The following is a 6,764-nucleotide window of genomic DNA, read 5'->3' on the forward strand; positions in this document are numbered from 1 at the left end:
TGAGGGTTGTGGGTCCAAAATGTGTGATATTTCTTCGGTGGAGACTCTCTTCAGTCAAAGCAATTCCCACAATGACTTCATTATCATGGATATTTAAAAGAACCTCTACATCAAAGTTGGTCATATCGGCCTTCCACTTAAAGTGATCTTGAACAGCACCCCCAAAATCTCTTGCAGCCTCATTTGAGGTAAAGCAGTGTTTCTCTCCTGCCCTATTGCATGTGACTCTGAATTTTATCACTTGAGGCTCTGTTTCTTCTTTTGTGTTTTCATCAGTCTCATCTTTACAAGATGCCAAATCATCACCTACTAATGTTGACACCTCTTCTTTGATGGCTGGGTTTTCATAGTCCAAAATATGTGAGTCTAAAGCATTGTTAGTGATCTTTTTTAATATCCCTCTTATCTAGTTTGTCTCCTTGCCCATTTTCAGTCTTCCCTTTATTTGAATTTAGATTAATCTTTTTGCACTTTGTTTTTCTTTTCTTGAAACTGGTATTAATTTTCCATACTTTTAGAGGGTCTGACCATGGAAGTTTTCCAACCAAGTCTTCAAAATCCTTTAAAACTTCTTCCTTTGTTTTTTTGAATTGGTAATCTTTGAACTCCTGAACCACCACAAATAAGTTATCAACTGATCTCAGACAATGAACCTGAGCCAGACTTTCCACTGAAACGTCAAAATATATCTTGCCCCGGTCTTTGCTGATTTTACAGGATGACCCCAATTTCTCTCTCACTTCATCTGCAGCTGTCTGCTCAAAGCCAGTAGGTACAGTGGCTCCGATAGTAACTTGGAGATGCTCGTATCCGTTGAGGCCACTTTCTGTCACTTGTACAGACCTCTGATTCTCATAAAGGTTCACATCCAGGAGTTGGTTAGTGACTTCTTCTATAACTGACATGTTGGCAGTGTTTCCAAGATTCCCAACACAGTCCCTTTATTTATTAGGGAGGATTTCTTATTTCAGATTAGGGATGCTCAACTGGTCACCGGTCAGCAGTCACCAGCGCAGACTCTTCTGGCTCCCTCCATAAAGTTTTTGATTTCAGACTTAATTTCTTTAGTAGTTAAGGAGTCATTCAGAAGTAGGTTGTTTAGTTTCCATGTGTTTGTGTATTTTCCTAGGGTGTTTCTTGAAATTAATCTTGAGTTTAATTCTATTATGGTCAGAGAAGGTGCTTGATATAGTTTCTATGCCTTTGAATCTGTAAAGGCTTGATTTGTGTACTAACATATGGACAATCTTTGAGAAAGTCCTATGCCGGGGTGAGAAAAATGTTTATTTTGTGGTCTTAGGGTGGAACGTTCCAAAGATATCTATTAAGCCCATTTGATTTATGGTATATTTTATGTTCTGTATCTCTCTATTTTTTGCCTAGAAGATCTGTCTAAAGGAGATAATGTGATGTTGAGATCCCCAACAAGTATAGTGTTGCTCCCTATCTCTTTTTAGTTTCATCAGTCTTTTCTTTACATATTTAGGTGCTCCTTAGTTGGGTGCATAGATATTTATAAGCATTATGTCTTACTGCTGGATTACCCCATTTACTATTATATAATGCCATTCTTTGTCTTTTATTACAGTATTTGACTTGAAGTCCATTTTGTCTAAAATCAATGTCTCTACTCCAGCCATTTTTGATTTCTATTTTCATGAAATATCTTTTTCCAGCCCTTTCCTTTTAGTTTATGTATCTCTTTATCCATATGGTAGGTTTCTTGTAGACAACCTGTAGAGGGTTCCTGTTTTTTTATCCATTCGGCCAGTCTGTGTCTCTTAATTGGAGAATTTAATCCATTTACATTCAATGTAATTACTGATATTTCCGTATCTGATCCCATCATTAAGTGAGCCATTTTCTTGGTTGCTTTTTGTCCTCTTATAACTGTCTGTCTGTCTTTTTAGTTTTCCTGCCATAGCACTCCATTAAGTACCTCTTGAACAGCTTGTCTGGAGTTGCTAAATTCCTTAAGGTTTTGTTTATTCGACAATGTTTTTTTATCTCTTTTTTGTTCCATATGATATATAATCTTGCTGGGTAGAGTGTTCTTGGTTTAAATAGTTTTTCATTCAACACTTTGATTATATTTCCCCATTCTTTCCTTGCCTGCATTGTTTCTGCCAAGAAGTCTGATATTAGCCTAATGGGGTGACCTTTATACGTAACGTGATGCTTCTCTCTTGCCAAGTTTAGTATTTGTTGTTTTTGTCAATCTGGCTATGATGTGCCTTGGCGAGAAGATCTTCTTGGGTTGATTCTACGTGGGGTCCTATATATTTCTTGGGTCTGGATATATATATATATTGGAGAGGTTTTTGCTATAGGGCGTGTGTGCTTGCCAGACAGACAGAGACATAGAGACAAAAAGTGAGAAATCACCCCCCAGAGGGGATGGCCACGCCGCAATCCCTTCTCCTCCATTCTCCTCTTGGGATCTTGGGCACGCACGCACACGCGCCCGGTGTGAGTTTTTTTAAGCCACTGGGTCCAGGACACGAACCGCGGTCGACTACATGGGAGTCCAGCGACACAGCCATTATGCTAACTGCTGGTTCCCGGGTCTGGATATTTTAATGCATTTCTAGGTTTGGAAAATTTTCTTCCAGGATTTCATGGAATAAATTATCAATTCTCTTATTATTTTCTTCCTGTTCTGGGATAACAATTATCCAGATGGTGCGGCACTTCATGGTATCCAGTATTCCTCATATATTAGCCTCCTTTTCCTTGGTTGCTTTCACAATCTTCTTGATACTTTTTTCTAGGTCAGATGTCTTGTCTTCTACCATCGAGATTTGATCTGCCAATTCTAATCTACTTTTAATACTTTCAAGGGGGGTTTTGATTTCTTGTATCATATTCTTCAACCTTAGAAGTTTCATCTGGTTCTCGTTTAAGGTGTCTATTTCTTCTTTTAAAACATGAAAGTACTTCCTCATCTCCTCGAGCTCATTGCCTCTTTTTTCTTCCATCTCAGTTAGTTTGGTCACTATAAATATTCTGAATTACTTATCCGACATGTTCACAATGTCTGTTGTATTGACTGTGGGGGTTGTGGGCTTTATAATTTCCCTTGTGGGAGAGTCTTTTGTTGATTGGTGATATTTCTTGAGACTCTGAAATTGTTCCTAGTTATCTGGTGATACACATGTTTCTTCCTAACTTATTCAAGGTATCTCTGAGTGTTAAAAGTTGTGCAGGATTAGAAAATTGGTGATTTCTTTTCTAGTCTGCCTATCTGTTGGTCACCAGTATCATGCACTGTTCTTACTAGACATGGGTGACCCAAAGTCCTCCTTGTTTCTAAAAAGTGGTGCATCTCCAACTGACCTAATAAGTTACACCTCAAGAGCAAATAATAAATTGTGCAATGCATTGTGCACTGTGCACTATTCAAAACACTGAAATTCTGATAGTCCAAAGGCAAGTGGTGCAGGGGCAGAGGGTGAGTGATGGGTTCTTGCCGTTAGTGCCTGCAGCCACAGGCATCCTGTATTCCAGCGCTGCCACTGGCTTTTACTTGTTTTCACATGGGGGGGGGATCTTAAAGTCCCAGGAAACCAACCTGAAATCCTGGAAGAAAATTTCCCAAGTCTAAATAGGCACTCAAATATCCAGACCAAAGAAGTACAAAGGACCCCAAATAGAATCAACCCAAGAAGATCTTCCCCAAGGCATATCTTTACCAGACTGGCAAAGACCACAGATAAAGATGAGATACTAAAATTGTCAAGAAGAAATGACAAGTGACTTACAAAGGTCATCCCATCAGGCTAACAACTGACTTGTCAATGGAAACAATGCAAGCAAGAAAGGAATGGGAAGGTGTAATGAAAATGTTAAGAGAAAAATCATTTCAGCCAAGATTATTATATCCTGCAAGATTATTCTCCACATGGGAAAAAAAAGATTAAAATATTTTCAGACAAACAAAACTTAAAATAATTTTCCAACCCAGATCATCTCATCAAGGAACCCTGAAGAGAGTATTGTTCCAGGAAAACTATAGAATGAACAGCAAAAAAATAAAGGAAAAAAGACAACCAAGACAATGGCCAACTTAAATGTCGATACAAGTTTGAAAATATCGATAATAACATTGAATGTTAATGGATTAAATTCTCCAATCAAGAGACACAGACTTACTGAATGGATAAAAAAAATTAGAAATTCTCTATCTATTGCCTGCAGGACACCCACCTGATGGATAAAGCCATACAGACTTAAAGTGAAGAGTTGGAAAAATGTTTTCTATACAAATGAAAACCATGAAAAAACTGGAGTCTTGATTCTAATTTCTGACCAAATAGGCTTTAAAAAAACTGTTCCAAGAGACAAAGAAGGCACTACATTGCAGTAAATTAATCAATCATTCAAGAAGATATAATGCTTATAAAATATTTATGCACCTAACACACGTGCATGAAAATATATAAAGGAAAAATTGTTAGATCTAAAAGGAGAGATAGACTGCAACACACTAATTTTTGAAGACCTCAGCACCCCACTATCCCCTCTAGACAGATCAACTAGACAAAAAATAAGAGATAAAGGATCTAAATGATGCCATAAGTCAAATGGACTTAAAAATATATATGGAACTTTCCATCCGAAAAACCATGAGATGCACTTTTTTCTCACCACCACATGGAATCTTTTCAAAGATTGCCACATTATAGGACACAAAGCAAGCCTCTACAGATTCAAAGGCATAGAAAGTATATCCAGCATCTTCTCTGACCGTGATGGAATTAGACTTGATTTTAATTTCAAGAGATACCCTCAAAAATACACAAGTACATGGAAACTAAATGACCTCCTCCTGAATGACTCCACAACTACTGAGGTAATAAAGACTGAAATTAAAAGATTCATGGAAACCAATGACAATGAGGATATGAGTTTCCATAATCTTTGGGATGCTGATAAAGCCGACATAATAGGGAAGTTAATAGCAATTAGTGTACATAAAAAGAAGATGGAAGGAAGGCAAATGGACCACCTAATATCGTACCTCACAGAATTGGAAAAGCAGTAGCAAAGATATAAAAAAAAAAAACTCCAGGAGAAATGAAATAATAAAGATACGAGCAGAAATAAATGAAATAGAAAATAATAAAAAAAACTATTCAGAAAATAAATAAAAGTAAAAGGAGATTCTTTGAAAAGATAAACAAAATTGATACACCTCTAGCGATACTTATTAAGAAGAGAGAAAGGAACCAGGTAAATCAAATTTGCAATGAAGAAGTAAATATGACAACAGACAGAGTAGAAATACAAAACATCATTAGAGAATATTATGAACAACTATATGCCAAGAAACAAGAAAACTTTGATGAAACAGAAATATTCTTCGACACAATTAATCTACAAAGATTGAACCAGGAAAATGTAGAAAGTCTGAATAGGCCCATAACAAGCAAGGAGATTGAGTCAGTAATAAATAATCTCCCAACAAAAAAAGCCCTAGTCCTGATGGCTTCACCTCTGAATTCTACAAAAATTTCAAAGAAGAGTTAACCCCCATACTGCTCAAGTTGTTTCTAAAGATCCAAAAGGGTGAATCTCTCCCTAATCATTCTATCAAGTCTCCAATACCTTTATCCTTTAAAAACATAAGGACAGGACAATGAAGGAAAACTAGAGACAAATATCTCTAGTTAACATATACACAAACATTCTCAACAAGATGCTAGCAAATCATATCCAAACACTTATAAAAAAGATTATACATCATGATCAGGTAGGCTTTATTTCAGGAATGCAAGATTGGTTCAACATACACAAAACCATAAATGTAATACACCATATTAAAAACCATAAGATCACATCAATTGATACAGAGAAAGCATTCAATAAGATACAACATCCCTTCCTGATCAAGACTCTCAGCAAAACCGGCATAGAATAGAGGGGTCATTTCTCAACACAGTAAAAGCTGTCTATGAACAACCCACAGCGAACATCATCCTGAATGGAGAAAAGCAGAAAGCTTTTCCATTAAAAATGGGTACAAGACAAAAATGCCCACTTCCTCCACTCCTTTGGAATATAGTACTCGAAGTCCTTGCCAAAGTAATCAGAAAAGAGAACAAAATAAGGGACTAGCAGTTAGCATAATGGTTATGTTGCTGGACTCCCATGTAGTTGACTGTGGTTCACATCCCAGACCCGGTGGCTTTAAACTCATGCCAGGCGCATGTGAGTGCACGCCCAAGATCCCTAGAGGAGAACAGAGGATAACGTATTGTGGCATGGCCATCCCCCCTGGGGGTTGATTTCTTGCTTTCTGTCTCTCTGTCTCTCTCTGTCTGGCAAGCGCATGCACCCTATAGCAAAACCCCCTAAAAATATGAGAATAAAATAAAAGGCATTCAAATAGGAAAAGAAGTGAAACTCTATTTGCAGATGACATGGTTGTATACGTAGAAGATCCAATGGTATCCTTGAGAAAATTCCTGGAAGTAATACATGAATGCAGTAAAGTAGGAGGATATAAAATCAACACACAAAAAATCTATAGCATTTCTATATATGAATAGCAGGGAGATGGAGACAGAACCAAAAAAAATAATTTCTTTTACCATAGCCACAAAAAGTATAAGATACTTAGGAATAAATCTAACCAAAGAAGTTAAAGACATCCACAATCAAAACTAGGAGAAGCTAAAAAAGTAATTTAAGGGAACCAGCAGTTAGCGTAATGGCTATGTCGCTGGACTCCCACGTAGTCGACCGTGGGTCGTGTCCCGGGC

General features: G+C 37.2%; 1 pseudogene; it reads right to left on the reverse strand.

Annotated features, from left to right (window-relative positions):
- Positions 1-4: 4 nt before the first annotated feature.
- Positions 5-920, reverse strand: LOC102486961 (THUMP domain-containing protein 3 pseudogene; annotated as a pseudogene).
- Between the last annotated feature and the right edge of the window lie 5,844 nt (positions 921-6,764).

This window comes from Tupaia chinensis, unplaced genomic scaffold, assembly GCF_000334495.1.
Source record: "Tupaia chinensis unplaced genomic scaffold, TupChi_1.0 Scaffold000160_1, whole genome shotgun sequence".
Taxonomy (NCBI): Eukaryota; Metazoa; Chordata; class Mammalia; order Scandentia; family Tupaiidae; genus Tupaia; species Tupaia belangeri.